The sequence below is a fragment of the Vicugna pacos genome, unplaced genomic scaffold, assembly GCF_048564905.1.
Source record: "Vicugna pacos unplaced genomic scaffold, VicPac4 scaffold_13, whole genome shotgun sequence".
Taxonomy (NCBI): Eukaryota; Metazoa; Chordata; class Mammalia; order Artiodactyla; family Camelidae; genus Vicugna; species Vicugna pacos.
In genome coordinates, this window is record NW_027328734.1 from 2,631,160 (window position 1) to 2,636,245 (window position 5,086).

A 5,086-nucleotide genomic window follows, 5' to 3' on the forward strand; every position below is an offset into this window, starting at 1 on the left:
GTAACCTAAATCCATGTTATATCTATTAACCTACATTTATTAACCCCTGGTCACTTGCATTGTTTGCAAATATGTTCTCCAATTACATAGGCAATGTTTTCATTTCCTTGATAGTGTCCTGAGCTGTGCATAAATTTTCAAGTTTGTTTAGGTAACACTTGCTTACTTTTGCTATTATTTCTTTTACCTTAGGAGACTGATATAAGAAAATATTCCTATGATGTATATCTAATAGTGTATCACCTATACTCCCTTCTAGCACTTTTATAGTATCAGGTCTTACATGTAGGTCCTTAATACACTTGGAATTTATTTTTGTATAGGATCTCAGGGAAAGCTTTCATTTCACTGTTTTACATGTAGATGTCCAGATTTCCCAACACCATCCATTGAAGTGACTGTCTTTTCTCCATTGTGAACTCTTGCCTCTTTAATCATTGATTCATTGCTCATAGGAGTGTGGAATTTTTTCTAGGCTCTCTATCTCTTTTTATTGATTATATCTCTGTGACAATGCCATACTGTTTTTATTACTGTAGGTTTTTAGTATAGTAAGGTATCCAGGAGGGTTATACCTAAAGATTTGTTGTTTTTTCTCAAGTTCATTTTGTCAATTTTTAATGGTTTCATGTAAAACTTAGAGTCATTTATTTTCTCGTTCTGTGGAAAATACTACAGCTTCGTAACAGTAATTGCACTATATCCTTTGTGTAGTACTGTCATGTTAACAATATGAACTCTTTCAATCCAAGAGCACAAGACATCTTTCCATTTCTTAGAATCATTTTTAATTTCTTTGTCAATTTTTTTATAATTTTCAGTGTGTAGATTTTTCACAAATGTGGTTACATTTATTCCAAGATATTCGGAGGAATGGGGTTTTAAATATTATTGCTTTCAACGTCCATTTTATGGTATCTCATGATTAATGTGGACAAATGCAAGAGACGTCTTTACATTAATCCTGTACTCTGTTCCCTTGATGAAATTATTTTTTGTTCATAATAGTAAGTGTGGAGCCCTTAGGACTCTCTGTGTAGATTTTTATGACTTCAGTACTGGTGATGATTTTGCCTCTTTCATTCCATTTTGTGTTTCTATAATCCTTTTTCTTTTCCTTTTCCTTTCTTCTATTACAATTGAACAGAAGTGGTGAGAGTAGGAATCCTTGTCTTGTTCCCGAATTTACCCAGAAGGCTTTCTGCCTTTCCCCTGAGTAATATAAATTGTTATAAATGTCCTTTAGTATGTTGAGAAATGTTCCCATTGTACCTACTTTCATGAGAGTTCTGATGATGAATGTATGTTGAATTTTGTCAAATGCTTTTTCTTTGTGTATTGACATGGTTTTGTGAATTTTGTCCTTCTTTTATTAGATATGTGTCATGCTGCTTGACTTGTGTATGTTGAACCGTCCTTGTGACTCTGGAAGGAATCCAACTAATCATCATGTATAATCCTTTCTATGTATTGCTGGATAAATTTGTTGAAGTTTTTCGAGGATTTTTGAATCTCTATTCATCAAGGGTATTGGATTTTCATTTTCATTTTTTTGGGGGGATTGTCTTTGACTGGTTTTGTTATAAGGGTAATGGTGGCCTCATGGAATAACTTTGGGACTTGTCCTTCCTCCTTCATTTGTTAAACTAGTTAGGGGGAAACGGGTTTTAGTGAAGCAATCCAGGCATTTTGTTTAAAGGGTGTTTTTAAAATTATAAATTTTATTTAACTTATACTGATTGCTCTATTCAAGTTCTCAGTTTTCACTTTATTCAGTCTTGGCAGGCTGTACGTTTTTAGAAATTTGTCCATTTCTTTTAGGTCATCCTGTTGGTTGTCACGTAACAGCTTATAGTGCTTTCATAATCTTTTTTGTATTTCTATAATATCAGATATTCTCTCTACTGTTTAATTTCTCATTTTGTTTGTGTGCAGTCACTGTATTTCTTGATAAGCCTGGCTAAATGCTTTCCTGTATGTTAATATTTTAAGAAAAATTAAAGCTGTTGATTTTATGATTTGTAATTTATTTTTCAATTTTTTATTTATTTTCAACCTAATCATTAAAGATTTCTCATTCTACTGCATTTGGGTTTTGTTTGTTCTTCTTTCTTGTGATTTTGGGTGGTATGCTTGGACTTTTGTATGGGGTCTTTCTTGTTCCTTGTAAAAGGCTTCATTTGTTCTCAGTTTACCTCGTAGATTTGTCTTTGTTGCATCCCATACGTTTTATGAAGCTGTGTTTTCATTGTAATTTGTCTCCAGGTATGAATTTATTACTCCTTTGATTTCATCATTGAACTTGTTTTATTGTATTTTTTTAAAAGATGTGGTTTTACCTCATGTTTGTGTTTTCCTATTCTTCTTTCTAGAGTTGAGGCAAAGCTTCATACTTTTGTGTATGGAAAAATACTTGTTATAATCTATATTTGCTTAAAATTCCTGAGGCTTATATCATGTGATAATATGTGATTAATTCCTTAGAGAACATCCTGTGCATACTTGAAAAGTTTATATGTTCTGCTTTTCTAATGCAGTGTCCAATATCTCAGTTAGGTTCAAATGATTTAATATGCAATTAAGACCTCTGTTTTCTAACAGATATTCTTTCTGAATGATCTGATCATCAGAACAGTGAGGTGTTAAACTCATCTACTATTATTGTTTTATAATGAATTAATTCTCTCATGTTTACTAACATTTCTTTTTATATTTAGGATCTATGCTTTTGGGCCATATATAATTTAATGAGCATAATTCCCAAATTTTTTTCTTGATGTATTTTTCTTTATATAATCTCATATCTCTTTCATTTTGGCTTTTATTTTAAAACGTATTTTGTATGAGTTGAGCATTGCAATCTGCACTTTCCTGTCAATTCCATGGAATATCTTTTCCATTTGTTTCCAGACTATGTTTATCTTCCACAATAAAGTGAGACTTTTTGGGGTGGAGGCAAAGATGGTGGAGCAGAAGAATGCTCGTAGCACACCCTTTCCCACAAATGCACCAAGACTCACATCCACAGACCCACTCAGCTAACCAGAGAACCTGCAGAACTGTGACAGAACATTGTCCTCTTCAATAGATAAAGATGCAAAAAATCTGGTAGGAGAAAAGGAAGAAAGAAAGAAGAAAAGGCAAAACAGAGTGGGACAGGTACCACGGGTAGGGAGCAGCAAATAAGTACAAGTACTCATTCACTGTGTCTCCCCTCTCCAACTGAGAGATCGGCATGACAGAGGGGGCACCTCCAAGGCTTGGACCTGTACAATGTATAAGTTGACTGACAGAACTAAGATAAACAGGTACAGAGGATCCCTGTGAGACCCAGCAAATGATGCAGTTTGAAGCTGGAGACAGGGCCATGCTGCCCGAGCTGGGTGGTTGATGTGGATGGTTGCACTGTGGCAGCACAGGTGAATGGAGAGCGTTTTGTGCCATGGCAGTGGGTGCACAGGGCAGAACAACCTGGTCTCTTTATAAAACAACAGTGCAGATGTGCACAGTGGGGGGAAGGGTGCATTCCACATCTCTGAAATTCCTCGAAAGTTTGTAGGTGAAGAGAGCTGGGGCTCAGACCCAGCCACCATAGCTTCTGGTGCTTTGCACCCAGGTGGCAGTGGGGGCAAAACTGCATCTACACCTAAGGACTTAGCAGCCTCAAGGGCCAGATAGAGACCTGACTACAGCCTGAGGCACATAGGATAATACTGTAATGGTTCCTCAGGGAACTTGTCCGCCAAGACAACAAGGAGCTGGATTTTGGCCCAGACCATGGACAGGGGAGTTCCACAGTCTTCCCCAAGCCCACTTCCAATGTGCAAGCCCGCGGCAGAGCATACAGGGGCACAGAGCAGCAGAGTGACCGGCACACATAGAGGGCGGGTGGCACCCCATATTTTGGGCTGGAATGCAGCCCCTGACCATGGTGCTGGGAGAGGGCATGATGCCCAATCCTGCCTGGTCATTCTGCAACATCTGACTTTAGCATCGGGTGGGGCAGTGACAAGCCAGCCCATGGTAAAGAGAGCTGCACCTGAAGCAGTGTTGGGTGTTGGAGCGATCTGCTTGCTGACATGCCCTGGGAGCAGCACACATGAGGGCTCCAATGGAGGGCATCTGGAAACAGCAAGCTGAGCTTCCAAAACATGATGAATACAGAAAGATTTCACATTTAAAGTACACAGTCTCCAGGAGGACACTGACCACCTCCTCGTTTTAATCTGTTTTAACCGGTTCCATTCTCTATTACCCTCCTAAATTCTACTTCTTATGCAATTATATTTACCCCCATTTTCATCCCTTTGAAATTTTTAAAAATAATTTTATTATTATTATTTTTCAAACCTCTGCTTCAACCTGCTTTTCTATTATTCATTTTACAATGTCTTCAAAGCTTTATTTCTCCCTTCTTTAAAATTCTTTATATCTCTCTCTCTCTATTCTGTTTTGTAAGATGTATTACTACATAAGCATAAGGTAGATAAACCCCTTTAGGGCAACAGTAGATAAATGATACACCAGAAACCACAGTGCCAGAGAGGTAGGAGCAAGAAGAAAGAGCAGAGAAACCATTCCCAATTAAAATAACAGGAGAAATACTCTGAAAGGACGATCAGTGAAATAGACAAAGATATCTTAGTAGATCAAGATTTCAAAAAAGGAGTGATCAAAATACTGAAGCAAATAAAAGAGAGAGGGTTTAGAGATATAAAATATGTCAAAAATGAAATGGAAGCTATAAAGAAGAGCCAAGTAGAATAGGTAAACCCATTAACTGAAATGAGGAATGATCTAAAGGCATCGCAAAGCTGACTAGATAACAGAGAGGAACGAATTACTGACTTTGAAGGCAAGACAATAGAAAGCTTCCAATCAGAAGAGCTACAAGAGAAACAATGAGGAACAAATGAAAAAAGCATAAGGGACCTATGGCAGAATAGAAAGCATGCCAATCTTGGCATGATAGAAGTCCCAGAATGGGAGGAAAGATCAAAGGGGATTGCAAAGTTGTTTGAAGAAATCATGACTGAGAACTTCCCACACTTAAAGAACGAATCAGATATCCAAGTACAGAAAGCTC